The sequence below is a fragment of the Zalophus californianus genome, chromosome 6 (assembly GCF_009762305.2).
Source record: "Zalophus californianus isolate mZalCal1 chromosome 6, mZalCal1.pri.v2, whole genome shotgun sequence".
Taxonomy (NCBI): Eukaryota; Metazoa; Chordata; class Mammalia; order Carnivora; family Otariidae; genus Zalophus; species Zalophus californianus.
In genome coordinates this window covers 76,561,282-76,586,876 of record NC_045600.1, presented here as the reverse complement: position 1 = coordinate 76,586,876, position 25,595 = coordinate 76,561,282, and the positions used below count along the sequence as shown (strand labels likewise).

Sequence of the window (25,595 nt, the reverse complement as noted above, 5' to 3'; positions counted from 1 at the left end):
CTCTCTCTTTCCCACCCATCCTAGGATAGAATGCAGTACTACTGATTTTCAAATAGAAGATATAAAAATAAAGGTAAGTCTGCAATAGCTTTCTAGCTCTTTTTCCCCAGAGGTATTTTTTCTCAAAGAATCTATACACTGTAAGAGTAGGAGAATAGAAGCAATAGTTAAATTATTGCAATACAGGAGTGCCTGGGTGGCTCAGGCGTTGTGTCTGCCTTCGGCTCAGGTCATGATCCCAGGGTCCTGGGATTGAGCCCCACATCCGGCTCCATGCTCCGCAGGAAGCCTGCTTCTCCCTCTCCCACTTCCCCTGCTTGTGTTCCTTCTCTCACTGTGTCTCTCTCTGTCAAATAAATAAATAAAATCTTTAAAAAAAATTATTGCAATACAAAGCAGAAAGAGACTCATTCGACAAGACATCAAAGAATAGATTAGAGGAGGTTAAAAAAAAAGAGAGACACATCATGTTTGCAGGATCAGAAAATCCTTCAAAAAGAAGAAAGCATTTGGAGTAGCTCCATACTAAAGGGTAAGATTTTGACAGATGTGATTTTAAAAAGGGAATTTTAGGAGGAAAGACATTATACAAGACCAAGAAATTTGCTAACATGTACAAAGGGAAGAAGTACTCTCTATGTCTGTTTTTTAGACACGTGTTAGGAGAGATAAGTCGAGTGATAGCACATCGTAAAAAGATTTGAATCCAGGTTGGTGAGAAATTAATGCTAACTTCATAAACAAATGGGAAGCTGTGGATGGAGTTTGATCAGAGAAGTTGTTTGTTCTACTGAGCTTAGCAGTAACGTCAGAACAGAACGGAGTCAAAAGAGATCAGACAGAGAGTCAAGAATGCGGAGCTCCAGTAAACATCAAATTCTGTAAAGAGATTGAAAAAGAAACAAATTAGAAGGGGAAATTTAATCTCTAAGTTTCTAATTTATTACCTCAAAATATTACTTGGTGATACCTACTAGCTAGCCAAAGAACTAGGCAGAGTTTTAGGTAGTGATTTTAGTAAAGTGAGAGGATACCAAATTATATTGCAAAGAGCAAGAGAGAGGCTGATGGGTAAGAGAAGAAAATAAGAAGAATAGTCTGTACAGGTATCAAGGTGTTGTCTTTGTTGTTACTTTTATTTTGTTTTTTTAAGTGGAGGACACAGGACACAAGCCTTGACAAGAAGGAGGTTGTTTCATGCTCAAAAACTAGGGCTAAGTAAAAGGGAGAAGAAATTATGAGATAGAAAGCAGTGCAATTGAAAGAGTACATATTACCTCAGTGATTTTTGTTTTCTTCATAAAAATTCTACAATTTTATTATTTTCTTTGCATTCTTACAATGTCACAATAAAGAAAGCACTATATCAGTCTATACTGCAAAAGAAAAATTTCTACCTTTGAAACTCTGACTTGACTATGAAACCACCAATACTCTGAGCTAGGCATTATTAGAACATACTGGCAAAGCTCTACAAAAGTAAAATAGAGGCGAAAGGTTACTCAATAGAATTATTTTTGGTCAATAAATTTCTAGCCATAGCCAGAGATGGTTATCAAAGGATAAGAAAAAGTGCTCCTTTTTGTGTTTGTTTGTTGACCCATAAACCAACCCACTCAGATACCTAGCTATGCTATTAGGTGTAAGTGTTGAAGATTCTCCCAAAGACCTGAGAGAATCCCTTCTTCACCTCTCCCATACCTCTTCAAAGCTTCAGACATAAAGATAAACAGATATCAGCTTTCCATGTGATCTTCATGAAAATATAAGATATTGAGATCTTCAACACATCTCTGGTTCATGTCGCTATCTGGCTTATATCATCATCTGTGGGAGACAGATGAGTATACTGAGGAAATAAACCCCTTCCCCATGATATAAAAAAGAATCTGAACATACAAAATTCTTATTCATTGAATGCTCAAGGTCCAATGGCCAATGTTTGACTGCACAGCATCTCACAAAAGTGGGATTGGTACATTCTTTGCAAAACAAAGATAGATCCCTTTTTAAAATTAGGAGTATCTTTTTAAATATGCAAACCCATTCTGTAGAGTTTGTTTTTCTGGGAACTTTAAGTGAGGATCATTGCATATGTTAAGTTAATTTGTATTTCCAAATTAAGGAAGCCACTCTTGAACAATAACTTTTCAATTAGACAGAATAGGGATTAAAATTGACTTTTCTGTTCAATGGACCATGGCTGCCCCATTTTATAGAGGAGTAAGGACTCAGGCAGGGTGCTTTGAGGGCACTCTTGTTTAAAGGTCTGCCACATACACATTCTTTTCAAGTGCACATGCAACATTCTCCAGAATAGATCACATATTAAGCCACAAAACAATTCTTAACAAATTCAAAAAGATCAAAGTCATACCATGTATCTTTTCTGACCACAACACTATCAAATTAGAAATCAACCACAAAGAAAAAAATCAGAAAGAGCACAAATACATGAAGGTTAAATAACATGCTGCTAAACAATAAATGGGTTAACCAAGAAATCAAAGAAGACATAAAAAATTACATGGAGAGAAATGAAAATGAAAACACAATGGTCCAAAATCTTTGGGATGCAGCCAAAGTGGCTCTAAGAGGGAAGTTTACAGCCATAGAGGCCTACCTTGAGAAGAAAGAAAAATCTCAATAAACAACCTAACCTTACACCTAAAGGAGCTAGAAAAAGAACAAATAAAACCCAAACTAGCTAAGGGAAGGAAATAATAAAGATTAGAGCAGAAATAAATGATATAGAAACTAAAAAATAATAGAACATATCAATGAAGCCAGGAGCTGATTCTTTGAAAAGATCAACAAAACTGATAAACCTAAAGCCAGACTCATATCAAAAGAGAGAGAGAGAGAAGGGACTCAAACAAAGTCACAAATGAAAGAGGAGAAATAACATCCAACACCACAGAAATACAAACAATTGTAAGAGAATATTATGAAAAAACATATGCTGACCAAATGGACAACACAGAAGAAATGGATAAATTCCTAGAAACATATAACCTACCAAAACTGAAGCAGGAAGAAATAGAAAATTTGAACAGACTGATTACCAGCAAGGACATTGAATCAGTAGTCAAAAAACCCCAACAAACAAAAGTCCAGGACCAGATGGCTTCACAGGGAAATCCTACCAAACATTTAAAGAAGAGTTAATACCTACTCTCAAACAGAAGAGGAAAGAAAACTTCCAAATTCATTCTATAAAGCCAGCATTACCCTGGTACCAAAACCACTAAAAAAGAGAATTATAGGCCAATATCCCTGATGAACACAGATGCAAAAATCCTCAATAAAATACAAACAAACCAAATCCAACAATACATAAAAAAAAAAAATCATTCACCATGATCAAGTGGGATTTATTCCCAGGATACAAGGATGGTCCAATATTCACAGATCAATCAATGTGATATATCCTATCAGTAAGAGAAAGGATGAGAACCATAGGATCATTTCAATAGATGCAGAAAAAGCATTTGACAAAGTACAATGTCCATTCATGATAAAAACTCTCAACAAAGTAGGTGTAGAGGGAACATACCTCAACATAATAAAGGTCACATAATAAAAACCCACAGAGCTAACATCCTCAATCGGAAAAAAACTGAGAGCTTTCCCTCTAAGGTCAAAAATAAGACAAGGATGTCCACTCTCACCACTTTTCTTCATAGGACTGGAAATCCTAGATACAGCAATCAGACAAGAAGAAGAAATAAAAGGCATCCAAATTGATAAGAAGTAAAACTTCCACTATCTGCAGATGACATGATACTATATAGAGAAAACCCAAAAGACTCCACCAAAAAACTGCTAGAACTGATAAATGAATCCAGTAAAGTCGCAGGATACACAATCAACGTACAGATATCGGTTGCATTTCTACACACCAGTAATGAAGCAGCTCAAAGAGAAATTAAGGAAACAATCCCATTTACAATTACACCAAAAATAGTAAGATACCTAGAAATAAACCTAACCAAAGAGGTGAAAGACATGTATTCTGAAAACTATAAAACACTGATGAAAGAAATTGAAGAGGACGCAAAGAAATGGAAAGACATTCCATGCTCATGGATTGGAAGAGAAAATATTTTTAAAATGTCTATACTATCCAAAACAATCTACACATTTAATGCAACTCCTCTCAAAATACCAACAGCATTTTTCACAGAACTGGAACAAACAATCCTAAAATTTGTATGGAACCACAAAAGAGCCCAAATAGCCAAAGCAATCTTGAAAAAGAAAAAAACAAAAAAACAAAAAACTGGAGGCATCACAATTTCAGACTTCAAGTTATATTACAAAGCTGTAGTAATCAAAACAGCATGGTACTGGAACAAAAATAGACATATAGGTCAATGGAACAGAATAGAAAGCCGAGAAATAAACACAATTAATCTTCGACAAAGGAGGCAAAAATATGCAATGGAAAAAGGACAGTCTCAATCAGTCAATCAACAATCAATGTCTGCCACAGAGCATAGCCCTCAAGGAGGAAGGGAGGAACACAGGGACTCAGAAATAAAGCTACTCTGCCATCTCTCTCATTTTCCCTACGGCCCCGATGTTGAAAGAAAACCCATTTTAACTGTCTCATATTGTGTGTTTTCATTTTATAAAATGGCCCGAATATTTTCACACATCATAATAATATGACATTTGTACAAAACTTTCATAAGACAGGTTGTGTGGACTGATGACTCTCTGATCTCTACCTCTGAAACTAATAATACACTATATGTTAATTAATTGAATTTAAATAGATAAATAAATAGAAGTTGTGTGGTTGGAATTTCTATTTGAGCCCTACAATCATTCTGTGAGGCAGACATGATGGATGATGTCATTGCCAGGGCACACACAGTGAGGCTAAAGGAGACCAGAAAGTTTAAGGTGACTTGCCCCTGATCACACAACTAGGGAGCAGTATAAATGGGACTCAAACCCAGGTTTCTGGACTCTCAGTTTGGTGCTCTTTCTACTACCCCACTATAGCTGACAGTCATTTTTTAAATAAAGAAGAAAACTAAAGAAAAATAATGTCATAGCAACATTTATAGTTGGGTAGAACTTTAAACGCAATGTAGTACTAAACAGAGGAAAGCAAGTGGGCTTAAAGCCAAACCTTGGTAAAGGTCTCTCATTTAAATATGATTTTTAGAAGATTTCTATGTCTGATTAAATATTCAGGATCCTACATGGGACTATAATTTATAGGCAATGGCTCTGTAAGTTATGTCTGCTTCCTCTTTGCTTTGCTGTTCTTGTTGAGGGAGACCACAATGGTGTTAGATATTCACAAACTCACTTTTACCATGGGGATCAAAGAAGGCCCTACTCATCTTAATCAAGTGTCAGTTCATAAAATCTGCCATAAAAGTTAGTCATTTTGAGATTTTTTTTGTACACCAGTAACTCTAAATACAGGGATGTTTCAACAAGGATCTCCTAAGAAAGGGGTAGAGCACTGCATTCCAATCCAGTGTTCCTGTCTGTTTCAGCACAAATAGCTGGGATCACCACTGTTGTCTGGCAAGCTTTTCCTTAGTTCACCAATGAGGAGGCAGGAAGTTAACAATTTGGGCACAGTCAAAATCCATAAAAATCAAAGACAGAGATGTGCTAATAAAATAGGTGGATTCATACTTGGTTGAGAAGGAGCAAGAAGAAGAATGGGAACAGGAGAAGGAGGTAGATATTGGCCAACATGTTAATCAGTTCTTTTTTTTTTAAGATTTTTTTTTAATTCATTTATTTGACACAGAGAGCGCGTGCAAGAGAGCAAGTACAAGCAGGGGGGACGGCAGGCAGAGGGAGAAGAAGGGTCACTGCTGAGCAAGGAGCCTGATGAGGGGTTCAGTCCCAGGACCCTGGAATCATGACCTGAGCTGAAGGCAGCCAATTAACCGACTGAGCCATCCAGGTGCCCCTCTTAATCAGTTCTTAATCAGTGCTAGGCCCTAGGCTAAGTGCTTTCTATGCTTGAGTCATTGATTCTCATTGTCCTATGAGATGGGTACTAGTAATTTTCCCATTTTACCCATGAGAACCATATAAGCACAGAGAGGTTAAGTAGTTTGCCCAAAGTCACAAAGCTATTAAGTCACAGAACTGAAATCTGAATCCAAGTCTGTCTTAAAAGTCTGCATGTAGAAGCTACAAAACACTTCATTTCTTAAAACTTTAGGAAGAGATCATGAATCCGTTATTAGAGACCCTCAAGAGACCTCTAACATCTCTACATAAGTATTATTTATCCTCTCTTCATAAAAAGACAGTTAACAGATTGTGGCTATTAGGCAATTGACATCATGATCCGGGTGCCCCTTAGCCAGAATGTAAATTTCATCCATCTGGCATCAAAGAAAATGAAGATATAACACTTGCAAAATTCCTGCTAGGAATTCCTCTTTGTTCTGAAAGAATACTAGTGCTCATGGCTTAATATTACTGTTAGGACCTAAAGAAAGATTTGCCCCACAAATGCCCCAGAGGAGATAAGAAAGGTTAAAATTGGACATTAGCATTTGCCTCAAGTTAAGTAAGAATTATGATTGAATGTCAGTAAGTTTCTACCTCAGGAGATGTAATAAAATGTGTCAACCCTCTCCATTCCCCGCCCCCTGCCCCCTGACTTTGAGGCCATCCCCTTTGTGATCAGGAGCTAGGCTGTAGGTGTGGACTCTTGGAACCCTGTTTGCTCAAACATTTAAACCAATCCCACCTTTGGCAGAGGGCTGGAAGCTGTAAAGAGCATATCTAAACAACATCTAACTAGTCTCTATCTTTTGACATCTGAATTTAAAAGAAAGTCTCAGCCACAGAGGGTAATTATTTTCTCCCTAATTTCAGCAGCTTTTAAGAAACAGACCCTTTATGCCATAGTGGCTGCAGGCAGACCCAAAGCAAAGGAAACAGTACCATCTTGAGCTCAGTAAACATCTTCCTTTAATAAACTGAGCTGTTCTGAGAATTCCCCATATGATTGCCACTTAACAATTTCACTACTTTATGCAACAATATCACAAGTCCACAATTCCTACAGCTTGATATGTCATACAGAAGATGTCTAACAGTTCTTTCGTACCATTTACATACGATTTTAAAAGCATTTCCAGATGATTCCACAAGTTCATTCTCAACAATCTCGTAATTGATCTCAACTAAAAGGCAAAAACATAAAAAGGCTATTACTGTATCAGAAATAAAAAACTGCAGCTATCCATATGGCAGACGTGGAAAGAATAAAGGTGAAGGTAAGTATATGCATTTAGGAAATCAATGGAAAAGCCAAAGTTTTCAGTTACAGATGGTTGCCCTGGATAACTTGCTATAGCAGCCTCATGTTGCTTCTAGACCTCTCTTACGTTCCCAGGATTCAAAACATAGAAAAAAATTCCTTTGAAAAACATAAAACAATTTAATAAAAACACTTCAGAATATGAGATTGCTAAAACCGCTAGGTAGACAGAAAAAAATACACACAATAAAAAAAATTGAAAATGAATTTGGAGGCAAATGGCTGCTGTTTTGATTCCTAAAGTAAAGAATGGTAGGTCTCTCCCTCTTAAAAGCACAAAAGGGAACCTCTGGGCACTAAAGGACTCTGAGCACAGTTCTGGTGTCAGGAAAATTCTATATCGCCTGTGGCAAGTTTCAAAGATAGTTTGAAATAAAAGCAAATAAATACTAAATACAGCAAATGGATCTGTGATGATAGAATGCAGAATGAAAAGGAAACTAAGGTCTGGGCTTCCAGAACTTTTTAGAGCCATTTATGAAAAGGTGGAATTGGCACAAATTTCTGTCTCACAAATAGCAAAGTAAATCTGTGAATCTGATGAGGACACTAGGGAACACACTATAAAGTACACTTGTCATCAGGTTGGGGAACATAGTTACAAGTGAACTTGTACTGCATGGTATATCAACCTTCCAGCTGGGAGGAATCTGAGTGATTAAGAGATCAGGATTCACAAAAAAAATCCTTTTTTTTTTTTTTTTTTTTTTAAGAGAGGGAGGTGGATGGAGGGGCAGAGAGAGAGAGAGAATCTTAAGCAGTGTGGGTGTGGAGCCCAACACAGGGCTCGACCTCATGACTCTTCGATCATGACCTGAGCCAAAACCGAGTCAGACGCTTAACTGACTGAGCCACCTGGATGCCCCACCAAGAAAATCCTTCTTAAAGGCCTGTTTCTTCATGAGAAGAAACATCATTTGGTTGTGTTGGGGGCCTATTTGAGCCAAAAGAAATCTATAGCACTCAAATCATTCTTCTAAAAAGAATGTTTTGAAATATTAAATATTTCAGTAAATGACATTTTATAACATAAATAATTTCAAGGCATGCGAATTTAGTTCAACCAATGGCTCTTGGAATTTAATTACTCATGGAGGAAAAATGATCCATGAGGTTTTCTTAAATCTTGATGTTGGGAGACAGGATACAACATTTTCCCATTCCTTCTCTTCAGTCTCAATTGCTTTGCCAGACCCAAAGTATTACTAATATAGCCATAACCACAGCTAGTTATTCTTCAATCCTAAAATGTTTCAGTAAAAGGTACACAATGAACACTGAGTTCGCAAATGGAATTAGAAATGTTGTCACTCAGGGGCCCCCGGGTGCCTCAGATGGTTAAGCATCTGCCTTCGGCTCAGGTCATGATCCTGTGGTCCTAGCATTGAGCCCTGCATTGCGATCCCTGCTCTGCAGGAAAACTGCTTCTCCCTCTCCTGCTCGCCCTGCTTGTGTTCTCTCTCTGCCTGTCTCTCTCTCTGTCAAATAAATAAAATCTTTAAAAAATGTGGTCGCTCATACAACTGTATGTTAATATCACTAGCTGCCATCATGATGCATAGTGTGTAAAACACAATCATTCAGGGGCTCTTGGGTGGCTCAGTTGGTTAAGTGTCTGCCTTCAGCTCAGGTCATGATCCCAGAGTCTTGGGATCAAGCCCCGCATCAGGCTCTCTGCTCAGGGGGAGTCTGCTTGTTTTTCTCCCTCTGCCTCTTCTCCAACTCATGCTTTCTCTCTTTCTCTCTCTCAAATAAATAAACAAAATCTTTTTAAAAATACACAGTGATTCAGGCACCTGGGTGGCTTAGTCGTTAAGTGTCTGCCTTCAGCTCAGGTCATGATCCCAGGGTCCTGGGATTGAGCCCCGCGTCGGGCTCCCTGCTCTGCGGGAAACCTGCTTCTCCTTCTCCCACTCCCCCTGCTTGTGTTCCCTCTCACTATGTCTCTTTCTGTCAAATAAAATCTTTAAAAAAAATACACAATGATTCAAATGGGAGACCTGTATTCTACATCTAAGGTACTCACAGATTTTATAGTTACTAGTGAAAACCTGAAACCATTACAAAGAGGTACAAAGAGGTGGTGAACATGTGCGTTTATGACTAAATGATCAACCCTCATACGGACTCAAGGTTCCATGATGAACTTGATGCAAAGGCCACTGCTAATCTGAGTGACCTGGAAGAAGGATGGCCAGATGAGGAAAGGTGCAACCCATGATGCAGGAGGGCTATATGGATCTGCATGCAGTGATAAACCATAGTCAGTTGTACAACTAAGTGCAACTTGTCACGAAGAGATGAGACAAAAAAGGGAACAAGGAGAGGAGACTGACACTGGTTATGTGGTTTGACACTGAGTTAGAAATGCTACGACTGTTAACTCATTTAATTCTAGGGGTGATCTTCTGTCTTATATGGTGGTCTTCATTTTATAATAATGACATAATAAATAAGTTCACGAGAAGGAAGTGGCAGAGTTGGGCTTCAACACGAGGTCAGTCTTACCCCAAAGTCAATATCCTTTCAGTATAGCACATTCAAGTGGGATGGCCTTGAAGACTGTCTATCCATACTCTACCTTTTAAAAGGATTTTAAAAATGGAGAGCTAGAAGAAAGTGAGCAAATAATTTCAATAAGGCTGGAGAAAATATAAAGGATGAGAATTAAAGAATGTGACTTTGAAGTGGAAGAGAATAGGGTGGAGGTGGCGAGTCGTATCAGTGAAATAATTCACTAAGTATGAGAATGAGCTTACCACAGGTAAGGTAAGGTATATGTTATATAACACACAGAAAAATGATGGAGCAGCTGAAGTAATATTAATTGAAGGCTCTTTTACAGCAGAGTGACCCACCTAATCCCAGCTTAGAATAGCCAGTCCACCTCTTGGTGAAACTGATGGACAAGGAGCTTATTATATGAGTAGATATACAGGGAGTAGTTTCAGGGATTGGAGAACCAGTAAGACGGAAGGGGACATATTTAGTTATGAAAATCTAGAGAGAGGGAGGAATCTGGGGGTAGGGATAGGAGGAGAGAGAGAGATGGGGACAATGGAACAAAAGGAATAATATTTGACCCAGAGAGAAGAAAGAAGGTAGGAAATTTATTTGTGTTTATAAAAGACTTTGTAAGATTATGAAACCAAGCAACCCTTGCTTCAGGGCCCAGATGAGAAAGTGTGGTCAGGACTGGAAAAGAGGCTGTTCCTCCCCAGGCACCATCTTCTTCAGGGCCCTAAGAACTCAAAAAGATGTGCAACAGAAGCCTGCTGTGCTCAGCAGGGTGTCATTTTAATGGAGGGCACCAGCAGCGAAGGCCAGGACAAGGTGCAGTGAGGATGAGGCTGGAGGATAGTAGAACCGGTCAGATGGTCAAGCAGATGCTACACTCCAGGAAATAACTGGAGTGGTGGGGTTCAGAGGTAGATGAAGTCCATTGTGAAGAGGAAAAAACTTAAGATTCACCACAGTATTATTATCAATGTGGCCTCCATCAAATGCATAAACAAGTGATTGCTGGGTTATTAAGTTTACGCACGGTGAAGAAGAAGCAGGTGACAGAAAAGGGTAAGAAAGAAAAGAAACTCAGTGATAAATATGTCTCCCTTCCCAAAGAAGGAAAAATCAGAGTGCTCCAAATGGAATGGATTTCTCTGGAAGGATGGCTATAGTTAGACATTTTCAAGTGCATATTGATGACTGTTCGATAGATTCTGAGAAAATCAAATCATTATCCATCCAGTTCCACAGACGTATCAGGCCTCCTTACAACCTGCCCACTCTCAGATTCAAATCCACTACCAGGTGCTCTTGACCTGGCTCGGTGTTTGAATGCACTGGCCTTGGGAACCACTTCCATCCTGAGGTGGCGTTATTTTTTTGTATATGTTATGGTGTCTATTCTTCTTGGAAAGACAAAGACTCTTTGCTCTTTTAATCTCTTCTGCATAATATCCCACATCATTAAACTTTCATTTAAAAAAAAAAACCCCAGCAGATTCCAATAATCATTAACATGTTTTTGATTTGGTTACTTAGACCATTTAATTCCACAATACCCAGAATTTGGTCTACTGACACTTAAGAGATCAGACAAGTGTATCTAGGCCAACAGTAGCCACTAGATTCTTGGGAGCACAGGATCAAATGAGCAAACATCATATGGATTTTCATATTCCCAACTCCCATTTTGTGTGAATGTTACTAATAACACGACTGACAATAGGACTGACTTTCTCATATTTGGACTTAGAGAATAGCTGGGCAATCGGAAATATTCCACATTACACACTTCAGGGTTTCCACAAGCAAAAAGTCATGATTTGGTTGCATCATGATTTGTTTCAAAAGCTGAGTGCTGACCCATGGGGCTAAATGGAGAGCCTGTGACACCGAGGAGAACTTTCAGATGGAGAGAATTATTTCTACTATATGTTTGCTTTAATTAATAAAACTAGTTTCCTTTCAGAGAAAGAAATTATTCTTAAAGAACTAGGATTTCAATCATAGGTAATCATAGGTCTCAATCATAGGTAATTCCTGCAGAAGTTCTAGGGAGGGGAACTGACATTCTAGAAGAAAACACTCTCTGTCTCCTAAGTGTCTTACCATCTATCTTCTCCTTCCAATACTTCTCTTTTATGAGAAATTCAGGAAGGCAGGAAGCCCCTATTTTTCCATATTTCTTCCCCTTCCTTTTGTTTTTAAACAAAGAAGTGAGTCCTCCAAAGCCTAGCTTGGACCACTGCACACAGGGCTGGCTATATATCTGCTGGCCTGGGAACCCTAAAACCAAAAGCTAGTTATGGCCCCAGTGAGGTCCAAATTTAGTACACATCAAAGCAGAGATACCCTAAAAATACCTACCCCACCTTCTCTCCCACAGACACTTGGCACTACCCTCTCATGGATGCCAAAAGCATCAAGCAAGTCTCATCCATATATCATCTGCCTCAAATGAGAGGTTCAATCCTGATTAGAATATTTATTTATTATTGTCAGACTTGAACTGAAGCTACAATGCCATGAAATTCCACAATGCCTTCTGCTTTCTGAAGGAATCTCACACACGTAATCTTATCTAAACAAGCAAATTTATCTGAAGGTTGTAGAAGATCAGCATCTGAGACACAGTGGACTTGGCTGAGGGAGGTTTGAGAGAAATACCTACTTGAAGTGCTACCAAAGCAAATGGCACATTTTCCATTTAAAAACCATCCCTTTTAGGGGCGCCTGGGTGGCTCAGTCGATTCAGCATCCAACTCTTGATTTCAGCTCAGGTCATGATCTTAGGGGTCGTGAGATCAAGCCCCTTGTCAGGCTCCACCCTGGGTGTGAAGCCTGCTTAAGCTTTTCTCTTTCCCTCTCCCTCTGCCCCTCCTGCTTTCTCTCTCCCTCTCTAAATAAATAAATCTTTTATTTTATTTTAAGATTTTATTTATTCATTTGAGAGGGACAGAGAGAGCATGAGCAGGTGGAGGGACAGAGGGAGAGGGAGAAACAGATTCCCCACTGAGCTGGGAGCCCGATGTGGGGCCCCATCCCAGGACCCTGGGATCATGACCTGAGCTGAAGGCAGACACTTGAACATCTGAGACACCCAGGCACCCTAAATAAATCTTTAAACAACAACAACAAACTTTCCATTTAAAAATCCAGCTGTATGTCAGACATTTTTCTCTGCACTACTCTACATGGATCATTTGTCTTTGGCATCTCCAACAGACTTCTTTGTGCTTTCCTTCCTCTTACTTGTAATGCATTCTCTTTCCTGTCCTTCAAAAAATTCACTTTCAAAATATGACCGAACAGAAGTCATTGAGCTTTCGACTACATATGTTAGTCATCCCAGGAGTATTTTCATTTTCAGGGTTACCCTGTTGAAGGGACTGATAAGCTGTGGAGTCAATTTAGGGTACTTCAGCTTCACTTAAATAGAAGTATCGGTAGGGTCAGAGGTCTTCCTAGCACTGAGAAAATCCTAATACTTTTTTTTAAATTTTATTTTATTACAAAATCCTAATGCTTATGCCTGCAGCTAACACATGACTCATGAGTACCAAGAGTGTTTCTAAGTAGTCTATGTCTTTAAATAGTTCAGGTAATTACTATTGTTTAGTGATCACTCACCATATACTGGGCACTCTCCTTAAGGCTTTACCTGTTTCAAGATATTCATTTTCATGCACGCATGTACACAAACACACACACACACACACAAGTCTATGAGGTGGGTACTACAATTATCCCCATTCTACCATAAGGAAACTGAGGTACAGAGAGGGTAAGTAATTTGCCTGGGGTCTCACAACTAGTAAGTGGCTGAGCTGGGATCTGAACCCAGATGGTTTGCCTCCAGAGCCCTGACTGAAAATCTCCTACAGGACTGACAGAGGACAGAGTCTCATTCAGAAGACCGGCCCATTCATTTACTAATTCCTCTTCTTTAAGTCAAAGAATATGGAGCACTCACCCCGTGGTGTAACTGGTCTGGGTCTGATCAGTCTTCACTGGAGACAGTTCCCCACCCCCAGGCAGTGAAGACTGAGGAAAACACAATGAATGCAGAGTGAGAAGGCTTGGACTCAAGTCCAGCTCAGCCAATCACTAACAGTGATCTTTCACAAGCCACCCAACCCCTCTGTACCTCTGTGTCCTCATCCATAAGACAGTTTTTGATTCTCCATATTCACAATGCAATTCCACAATCCCTCCTGCAGAGAAATGGAGCCAGCTCTCCAAATTCCTTTTCTAGGTAAACAGTGAATTCAGAGCACACGTGGGATCAGAACCCAAACTCCTGAAGCTGAAATATACCATGGGACAGAAAGGGGTGGAAGCAGGCAAAGAAAATGGCATAAGAAACTCATAAATAGGGAGACAAAACCCAAACTTTCATCAGTGATACAAGAACTAGAAGGAAAGCAAGTGAAGTGTTAAAAACAAGTAACACCAAATATAAAATTAGCATGCATGAAAAAGAAATGCATTAATCGGGGCTTATTATTTCCACCTCTATCGTAAAAGAAAATTCATGATTAGCTTAAGGGAGACCCAGGACACAGTGATCTCTCCACCCTGGCATTTCTAAAGCCTTTTCTCCCTTTGATCCCAATGCTTTATTTGGAATCTAACATTGGTAGTTTAATCACTCCTTCCTGGCCAATGCTCAAAGGCAAAAATCTTCAACTCAAGGCCTTTCTCAGGCTCTTACCAGTCCAAACCAGGCTATGATGCCTCCATGTCCTGCTTTGGGTCTCAAATCTGTTTAGCTTTGTCTGTTGGAGTATTTGGCTCCATCCTAACTGGGCCCATGATCTATTTTCAGATGTGCTTGTGTGCCATGCCTCACAGTCTTGAGGGTCAGAGGGTCCCTCCCTCCTCCTACCCCTTAGCACAGCTTTAGGAAATATACTGCCTAGGTTCAAATCCCAGCTCCTCTGCTTAGCATGGTAACCTGAGATGGCTATGTACCTTCTATGTGCCTCAATTTCTCATGTCTCAGATATAGGCAATAATGATAGCTGATAGACCTATAATAGTACATATATACATAGGGGCTTTATCAGGAATTAGTATTATGTGTTTTAGAGCCATATTATCCAGGAATAGAATCCCAGTACACCCTGTTTCCTACCACCAATTAACCTTCTGTGATGTATTTTTCCTGCTTGATCAAAAGCCCCTACGGAGGTACGTGCACCCCAATGTTTATAGCAGCGATGTCCACAATAGCCAAACTGTGGAAAGAGCCAAGGTGTCCATCGACAGATGAATGGATAAAGAAGATGTGGTATATATACACAATGGAATATTATGCAGCCATCAAAAGGAATGAGATCTTGCCATTTGCAACGACGTGGATGGAACTGGAGGGTGTTATGCTGAGTGAAATAAGTCCATCAGAGAAAGACATGTATCATATGACCTCACGGATATGAGGAATTCTTAATCTCAGGAAACAAACTGAGGGTTGCTGGAGTGGTGGGGGGTGGGAGTGAGGGGGTGGCTGGGTGATAGACACTGGGGAGGGTATGTGCTATGGTGAGCTCTGTGAATTGTGCAAGACTGTTGAATCACAGATCTGTACCTCTGAAACAAATAATGCAATATATGTTAAGAAAGAAAAAAAGAAGATAGCAGGAGGGGAAGAATGAGGGGGGGAAACCAGAGGGGGAGACGAACCATGAGAGATGATGGACTCTGAAAAACAAACTGAGGGTTCTAGAGGGGAGGGGGGTGGGGGGATGGGTTAGCCTGGTGATGGGTATTAAAGAGGGCACATTCTGCGTGGAGCACTGGGTGTTATGCACAAACAATGAATCATGGAACACTACATCAAAAACTAATGATGTAATATATGGTGATTAACATAACAATAACAAAATTTTTAAAAAGCCCCTACAGAGAGGGATTATCATCATCACCATCTTTTTATTCCCTACAGTACAGGTCTTAAAGATGGAAGATATTCAGTATATAGTGCACTAAAGTACCATTATCTGAAGATGTAAATCAGACCTGTGTCTCTGCCTGAAAATTCAAGCACATTATTATTTGTAGTCGGCAGTAATGTTTAACGATGGCTTGAGTTTTCTTTCTAGCAAACACAACAATTAAAGTAGACGAAAAGTCATTATCAAGAATAAAACTGGCTTTCTGTCATTAAAACATGTATCAAGGAGGGACGCCTGGGTGGCTCAGTCAGTTTGGTGTTTGCCTTTGGCTTGGGTTGTGGTCCCAGGGTCCTGGGATCGAGTCCCGCATCGGGCTCCCTGCTCAGCAGGGAGCCTGCTTCTCCCTCTTCTCCCTGCCTGTGCTCTCTCTTGCTATCTCTGTCTCTCTCTTTCAAATAAATAAAAAATCTTTTAAAAAAAACCATGCATCCAGGAGAGAAAAATATGAAAAATACAAAAAGTCAGATTAGGGAGTAAATGGCTAGATGAATAGCAAAATTTCCATTAAAGATCAGATGAAAGTGATAGTAGGGCATGTGAAAAGTAAAGAAAAGAAGTGTTTTTAAATATTCCAAGATACTAAACAAGTGGGAAAATGGATTTATGAAACTGAATAATGCCCAAAGGAAAAATGAAAGATGTGATTCCAAGATTCCACCATCAGCCAAATATATATCTATATATTTTGTTGTTGTTCCCTTTGCCTGAACCACCCCCAGAATCTTGATGACTTAGTCTCTGGCCACCTTCAGGTGTCTGCTCAAATGATGACTCACAAAAAGTCTTCCTTGGTGACTCGATATGAAAGAGTGCCCATGGCCAATGTCACTCTCCAGCCCTTTCCCTGAACTTGTCACCTGCCACATTATATATATATATATATATATATATATATATATATATATAGGTTTTTTGGTCTCTCCCAAAACAATGTAGAACATAACCACCATGAAAGGAGGAGCTTTGTTCCAGGCTGTGTCCTATGCTTGAGAAATTAACTAGAAAATGATGGGTATTCCATAAAAGTCTGCAAATGTGTAATCCATTTAATATAAATATTAGTAAATATGTGTGTATAGTGTTTAACATCATGCCTGGCACAGAGTGGGCCCAGTTAGTTATTTCCAAGAAGAAGAGTGGTAGTCCTCCCTCAATTCTTTTTGATGGTTTAGTAACAAAATTCTTCTTTCTTTGGGGCTGGATAAAGTGGGAAGAGTTAGATAAGGGGGTGCAGGAGACAGTTCTGAAATCTAAGAGTGACGATGTTTACTTTATTGGCAGGGGGCCACTGAGGGCTACTAAAGTGCCCTGTAGTACAGCAGAGTCAAAAAGCAAGCTTTCGTAGGACCGGGGGGCAGGTGGCAGGGCTAATGGCATGGAAAGGAAAGCAAGGCTGGGACCAGAATGGTGGGGATAAAGAGACTGCATGGGAGCCCAGGCTCAGGGTGTGTCTTGACAGTGAGCAGAAGTACAAGGCACGGCAATGACTCAGTCCACCTTCTTACCTAGATCAACCTTCACTCGGGCGGGCTCCAGGCTTTGAGATGTCAAAAACATGATGCTACCAGGCCTGTGTAGAAAGAATAGTCCAGGCTTACCTGAAGCAATTGCACCTTAGGGTGTGTGTGTGTGTGTGTGTGTGTGAGTATTCTTGTGTTGTCTATATATTTGGGGACATCAATTCTAAGGGGCTTTCAGAAAAAGGGGATCAAGATGTTGATCCTCTTCTGATGTGAGTCAAGGGACGAGTAGATGCTGCATCTCTCGTGAGGCAACTATATCCTCTCACCTTGAATGATTGCTGAGTACAGGATGACCAATTGTGCCGCTTGCCCATGACTGAGGAGCTTCCAGGATGCAGGCCTTTTGGTGCTAGCTAAAACCAGTGCTGGTCAGCCACCCTACCACCTCAGTGCCCTCCAAACGGGTCTGTGTTCATTCACCTGCTGCTCACACGGCAACCAGAACAATAATTGCAAAACAAGAATCTGACCTGATCACCTCTGCAGTCAGTCACACAGTCAAAACCGTCCAGTGGCTCTCTTGTTCTTAAAACAGATTTTATTTTTTTTTAAAGATTTTATTTATTTATTTGAGAGAGAGAGAATGAGAGATAGAGAGCACGAGAGGGAAGAGGGTCAGAGGGAGAAGCAGACTCCCCGCTGAGCAGGGAGCCTGATGCGGGACTCGATCCCGGGACTCCAGGATCATGACCTGAGCTGAAGGCAGTCGCTTAACCAACTGAGCCACCCAGGCGCCCTCTTAAAACAGATTTTAGCCCTTAACTGGGCCTAAAAGGCCCTGTGGGATTGGGCCTCCACCTCTTTTTCCAGCTTCATTTCAAGCTCTCGCCACAGTGACCTGCCAGGGGCTCACCATGCAGGCCACCCCCTCCCGCTGCGGAAGCTCTACACCAGCCGCCCCCTCCCTTTTTTTAAGGTTTTATTCATTTATTTGACAGAGAGAGAGAGAGACACACACACAGCGAGAGAGGGAACACAAGCAGGGGGAGTGGGAGAGGGAGAAGCAGGCTTCCCGCTGAGCAGGGAGCCCGATGCGGGGCTCGATCCCCCGACCCTGGGATCATGACCTGAGCCGAAGGCATATGCCCAATGACTGAGCCACCCAGGCGCCCCCTGCTGCCCCCTTTATGCACAGAAGTGACTCAGGCCCTCCTTTGTGTGGTTCACTTGTGCGGTCGCTCCATCCCTCTCTTTTTCAGAGGAGTCTTTCCAGACTCCCCTGTTCTGAGCCTTCCCGGGGTCGTGGCCACCATGGCCAGTGCCCACCCTGTCCCTTCAGCGGTGATCGGCACACTCCAAGAGCTACTCCCTGCGAACACCTGTGACTTTCTGTCCACTGGCTTTGGTCCATCCACGGGAGACGCTCTGCTACACACAGGCCGGTACTGGAAGAGAGGGGAGCAGTGGATGGGAGCCAGATCAGGTAGGCTTTGGGGCCATGACTTAGAGTCCAAATGTGATTCTAAGTCCAAGGGGAAGCTGGGGAGAGACATGATCTGATTACATTTCTCAAAGTTCACTCGGGCTGCTATATGGAAACTAGACTATGAAAAGGCAGGCGTGGAAGCAGAGAGAGACCTGGGAGCAAAGGGGAGGTGAGGGCAGTAGGAAGGAATCATTGTGGAAGTGGCTGTTCGTGAGCACAACAGTTGGAGCCTTCAAGTGTTGGGTTGGCCCCAGAGCAGCAGCTCACCCGAGAAGGCCCTCTGAAGCCTGCTTCATTCAAGGTGGTTCTTGGGAGAGGATTAAAGGTCTTACTTTGTGTGTGTGTGAAGTATGGATAAACAGAGTACATAATAGATACGCAGTTTATCTGTGGTACTAACATGTCATGATGGGGAGGCAATTAGGGAAAAGTCTAAAGGAGAGAGGCAATGAGAAAAAGGTTGAGGAACACTGTTCTAGAATATCAGACAGACTGCAGGCTCCTTCTTTGGACCATCAGGTGCTCTTAAGCTGAGCTGGGATGGCCCCTGGCCTCCTGGCAATAGTCCTAAAGCTGCCCCGTCACCTTACGTTTCCTCGGAGCCGTACGGACACTGACTAATTCACCTTCTCAGTGGGAAGATGGTCTAGTAAGATATGATGGTCTATTTGCAAGTCGGCCTTTCTAAACACAGATACTCCTGTTTGGACACTCCGGAGACAAGCAAGCAAAGGAAGGAAGGTTCGGGAGTTAATTAGGGTAATGCAAATATAGTGCATCTCGGCGAGATCTTCAGCCCTATGATTCAGGTTTCTCTTTCTGCCAAGACTCCGTCTACCTCTCACCTGATGAATTCCTACATTTCTAGCAGAGCCCACACACAAGTGTCCTGAAAATCCAGGGGACAAAATGATTCTTTTCTTTGAGCATTCAGAGCACCTTGCAAAAATAAGAGTAATGTCTACTCTTTCCTGAGCACCTATGGCAGGCATTATGCTATACATCTTACCCGAGTTACTTCACTTAATCCTCCCTCTGTTAGTCCCATTTTATAGATAGGAAACTGAGGCTCAGAGAAGAGAAGGAGCTTGCTTGATGTCAGAGAGCAACAAAATCATAGAGTGGAGATTCCACACCCAGCAGCAGCCCTTTAGCCTCCATTGTATTACTCATGTATTATAAGCGGTAGTTCACGCGCCTCTTTCCTCCGTTACTTCCAACATAAATTTATGACCCAGGCCAGGGGTGATGAAAAAAGAATGAACTTTACCATGAAATCCTGTTGTATAACTTTGGGATATTATTTACTGAGACTCAGTTTCCTCAACTATAAAACAGAGACAGTAAATGCCTACCTAATAGGTTTGTTGTCGAGATAAAATGAGATACAACTTTTAATGCACTTACCACGGTGTCTGGCACATAAAGGCCCCTTAACTAAACAAGTATTGATTGAGGGCCTGTGAAATACCATACCTTAGGATGGTCACAGGGAATAAGGAAATAATAAAACAGCTTTCATGGAACTAGCACACTAGGAATTTAATATATTTTGGTTGCTCTCTCTTCTTGAGGGCAGGGATTCTAGGTTATTTAATGCCAAGTTTTTAGAGTTCAGCAATACCTAGAGCCAAATGGCACTCAACAGATTTTTAGTGATGAATGATAGTGGTTTACACAGTTTTAGACCTAAGTATTGGGGATCATGAATGATTGTGTCAAGTTAATGGGTTATCATCTATCAAAATAACTGAAAACAAAGCACAGGGATACCACGCCCAGAGGTGTACACATTCGATTCATTTAAGCATACGGCTACCACTAAAGGACTCTCAAAATATATTTATATAGCAAAAAGGGACACTATATCCTGAACAATGTAAAAATAATAAAACATCTAATAATATTCAGGAGGTGGGAAAAGGAAATGGGGAAGATGTTTCAAAGCTGTTAATCTTTCAAAAAAAGGAAGTCAATTGATACTGTCTGAAGCAGAAAGTTCATAAAAACAACAATATAATTAATGACAGTGACTCCAGCTTTTTAATACTTTTCATGATACTTTAGCCATAAAGAGACATTTTTAAAGAAATAATGTATCTGGAAATGAGGTACATTTATTTGAAGTTTGACTATTTAATTTCAATGCACTTTTTTAAATTGCTTAAAAACTTAAGCAATTTAGTTTCAATTCAGTTTTTAAACTGCTTAAAAAATTACTTTTGTTATAAATAGCATCTCTATTTATTTTTATAAAAGTATTTCTATCCAAATATCCACCTAGATAGACAGATACATAGGTATGGATAGATGTCTGAAATTATGTTATCTAAGGTTAACAATGGGAACTGTAGTATTTGAGATGATTTTTTTTATTCTCATCTTTGTAATTTTTTGCCTTATTTGAATTATTGACAATCAACATATGTGATTTTTTTTTCAAAGATTATTTATTTATTTATTTGAGAGAGAGAGAACACAGAGGGAGAGAGAGAAGCAGACTCGCCGCTGAGTAGGGAGCCCAATGCGGAACTCGATCCCAGGACCCCAGGACCATGACCTGAGCCAAAGGCAGACACTAAACCAACTAAGCCACCCAGGCACCCCAACATATGTGATTTTTTTAAAGTGTGTTTTCCAAAAGTAGAGGGAATATAGAACGCAAAACATGATGGGAATATGGATCATTGCTATTTCCTTCTTTGTACCTTTTTCACATTTCCAAAAATGATTTTTAAAATGGCTTTACCTCAGACTCTACATTCACAATTACGTTTCCTTCTTTCTAAGTTAGACTCCAAAATAGACAGAAAATATGTTTTTTACTTATACTGCTGATGGTGTCTTTAACAGGACTTGAGAACTCAATTTGCAAAGCAGAAAAGACTGGATTCTTTTGAGTGCTCTTGATAAAAGTATAACAGAGACCTAATGAATGGTTACATGTACGCTTGCATTTTTTAAAGTTTTTACAAGAAGAATGAGAGATTATGAAAGCGATTATGAAAATGGTCATGTTGGACTACGTCTGATGGAGTCTTTAAGACCAGGATTTCAAACTAAGTGGCTTTCTTGCCCATTCTTGTTTAAGACATGATTATTGAATGTCAATATCTACTTGCTGCGATAAATGACAAACTAGAATAATCCAGTTCTTACCCTCGAATTAAGAATTATGATCTAAAATACACAAATGGTGGGACGCCTGGGCGGCTCAGTCGTTAGGCGGCTGCCTTCAGCTCAGGTCATGATCGCAGGTTCCTGGGATCAAGCCCCACATCGGGCTCCCTGCTCGGCAGGAAGCCTGCTTCTCCCTCTCTCACTCCCCCTGCTTGTGTTCCTTCTCTCTCTGTGTCTCTCTCTGTCAAATAAATAAATAAATAAAATCTTTAAAAATAAAATAAAATAAAATAAAATAAAATAAAATAAAATAAAATACACAAATGATTACATAGTTATAAAAGGGATGAGCTGATGTGAGATGTCTTGGGGAGTGGTGAACAAAACATCTGAGCTACCTGTTTAGGTCTCACAGGAGGTAACAAGGTAACATCTTATTCCTTTATAAAGGTTTGGGGAAAGAGTGGGATTCTGATTTCCTCCATAAAGTAACTCAAGAAATCTATTTAGTTTCATGTAGCCTTGAAATTTAAACAGTAGAATTCAGCATTTCCTGGGTTTTACATGCCTACATTAATATTACAGAAAGCTTTTTTTCAATTCAGTGAACCACCTGGATGTGAAACGTTTAATCACTGTCAATAACAATTTAGAGAATAGAAAATAAATTTTTGTTTCTCTTTGTGAAAATGTCTTCTCTCAATGATAAGTTATAGCCTATGTGTGTGGTTTTTTTTCATATAAAGGAAGAAAAATGTTATAAAATAATATTTGTGAAGTGCTTAAACTTTTATTGCATTCTGTCAAGATGGGGTTGGCAGTTTTCTAGTCTAGGAGTGGACAAATTCATAGGGAAAATGCTAGGATCTTAGATTTAAAGAAAAGTTTGAAATTATCCATTCCATCCCAATTGTGGATTTTCTCTTTCACTAGAACCTTTGTGAATGACCATCCAGGCTCACCTCAAACTCTTAAGTGGCAAACTGTTCTCTAGACCACAAGGAAACCTCATGGCTTTCAGACAACTCTAAATGTAAAAAAATAATAATAAAAAAAATCCCTTGATCCCAGCCCAAATCCATTTCCATTGATACCTTCCCACTGGTGCTTGTCCTTACTTGCAGAGCTTGTAAACCCCACTCCCCTCCTGTCCAAGGGTCATTTAAACACCCGAGACATCTCATCCTAAGCCCCCACCCCGTCTTTTCAGCAAGCCCTCAGATGGAAGCACTTCCATTCTCAAAAACCCTGCGCATCCTCTGACTGTTCATTAGTGTGTCGACACTTGACTACAAAGCAGTGCCCACAGTTAAAAAAAAAAAAAAAAAAAGGTTCCTCGGGGCGCCTGTGTGGCTCAGTCGTTAAGTGTCTGCCTTCAGCTCAGGTCATGATCCCGGGGTCCTGGGATGGAGCCCCGCATCGGGCTCCCTGCTCCGTGGGAAGCCTGCTTCCCCCACTCCCACTCCCCCTGCTTGTGTTCCCTCTCTCGCTGCGTCTCTCTCTGTCAAATAAATAAAATCTTAAAAAAAAAAAAAAGTTCCTCAAAAAATTGTCAAAAGTTGTTCCAGGATCGCGAATGTAATTGTTGCAATGGTCACTTTAAATCCTTAGATGAACACCTCTTAAATGGTTAGATTCTATCTTACTATCTCTTCACCTATCTTGAGTGTCAGTTTCCTCTTCACCATGTTTTTCTGCCTTTGCAAGTGTGAAGACTATTCTTGAATTACTTTTGGTTGCAAGCAACTGAAACTGATTTGGGCTACTTTTAACAAAAATAGAGGCATCTCCAGTTTCATGAAATTCATGGATTTCTGATTTCATGAAATCAGAGTAAGGGTAGAAAAGCCAAGAGCAGGAGGCAGAGCCTTCCAATGGCCTCTGGGACAGGGCACAAAGGCCACCCCCCTGGAGCACTTCCCTAATTGCCACATAACTCCACTGACTCTTGTCACTGCCATCCTTCAGTCCTTAAACTCTCATTCTTGGGGAAGGGAATCCGACTGGCCCAACTTGGGTCAGATTTCTATCCCTGCTTTAAGTAACCCTGATCAGGGACATGGTCTTATGTATAGGAAGCCCATACGTACGTATTGGGGTCATTTTCAGAGAAAGGAAAATGGATGCGAAAAGACAGATATCCAAAATCACTGTACTCCTAAAAAAGTAGTTCAAAGGTAATTAATCTGTTTCTTTTTCTTTCTCCTTGTGTTTTCCCCTCTTGCTTGACCCCCCAATCAGACAGATATCAGAATTGGTGTTCACTGCATCAAGAGAGGTCAAAGGCAAGGGGAAAAAGAAAAATAGCCTCAGAATATTTCTAGATTTTGTTTTCCAAAATCCCAAACACTTAGAAGAACATAGGGAATCTCTCGAAGGAGGTACTAAAAAGGAATGAAATATGTGGACATGAAGAGCCTTGAAGCAACACGGAGAATTATCTCCCTCCGGCTGTGGGAAAAGGAGGGAGGGAGGCTTATGAGCCCAGGAGGAGGGAGGAGCCAGCCTTGTTTCCTGACTTTGTCCCCAGGGAAGCCACAACCCCACCCCCCACCCCCAGAGCTGTGTGTGGGACATCTAGGCAGAAGGAACCATAGGAAATGTCACCAAAAGATTTTTGTGGCCTGAGGATGACCTGGACACCTGCAGCTGAGCAAGTTACATGAGCAGAAATACAGCACTATAGTGTGACTTGTGTGATCAGATGCCTCAATGACCAGAGGGTCCCCTCTGCCAGGGCTGCCACACTGTGCCAGCAACCCTGGAGCCTGATACACCTCTGGGGGATGCTGTGACCCTAAGCAGGACTGAGGGTAGGTCTTCTACTTTTCCAGAAGGAAGGGGCTTGAAACAAAAATGAATGTAATTTGACAAAGAGTTCAGAGAGGAGATACGTTTTATATACCTGTGTTCATAGACGGAGATTCTCACCAACTACGCTTGCAGAGAAAAGACAGAAGCAAAATAAGAACGAAGGAGCTCTGCTTCCCCTCTCTCTCTCTGAATCTGACCTCATCCTTTTCAAGTAAGCAGCATTTGTGCATCGTACTCTGCTTGTAAGATTAAAAGCCCTCTTTTATAAAAATTGGCTTAATTTTTTTCTAGTCCTCTTATTTATGACCTTAGTTTTCCTGATGTGATTCCCCTGGGCCCAAGCCATACCCCTCTCTAAGTGCAGTCTTAGGCCATATGCCCCTTCTCCCCTCTCCTGTGCGTTCTGTCCTTGTTGGATGTTGTTTGAGCACAAGACCCCTATGCAACCACTTTGGTGCCTTCCGCCACCTCTCCCTCTCACTGTGTCACTTGCCCAATTTGTGATTATGATATCAAAATAGTGTTTATCTGTTTAAAATTACTTATTTTAGTAAGAACACTTCGCATGAGGTCTACCCTCTTAACAAATTAAGTGTACGAGACAGTACTGTTGGCCACAGGTACAGAATTTTGTTCTTCTTCTTAACAAATTCTGCTTTAGTTAAGGTCTTAAATCTAGCTAATAGGGAGCAATGTGGCAGCTATTAATCGTTTTGACCAAAAGTGGAAAAAAAAATTTTAAAAGGCCAAGGCCCAAAAACCTAAGTCTGAGAGAGTGGTGTCCCGTCCTTCCATTTTTGTAGCTGGCAGGGCTGTTACATCCTGAAGAGAAGTTGAATGATGTCATAAACCAAGCCCAGGGAGTCGGGTGACCTGGATCTATTCTTGGCTGTGCCACTGACCATGAGTGACCTTGGGCGAGTCACTTTCTT

General features: G+C 40.7%; 1 protein-coding gene across 5 annotated transcripts in view; it reads right to left on the bottom strand.

Annotated features, from left to right (window-relative positions):
• Positions 1 to 25,595, bottom strand: part of FMN1 (formin 1) — a 443,362-nt gene that overhangs the window by 410,729 nt on the left and 7,038 nt on the right. For 4 of the 5 annotated variants that reach the window (XR_003515832.2, XR_003515834.2, XM_027571393.2 and 1 more), the window contains exon 3: positions 17,286 to 17,350. The exons of the other annotated variant lie outside the window; for it this stretch is intronic. The gene's annotated coding sequence lies outside the window, so the exon portion shown is untranslated. The remainder of the gene's footprint in view (positions 1 to 17,285; positions 17,351 to 25,595) is intronic. 5 annotated transcript variants of the gene reach the window in all.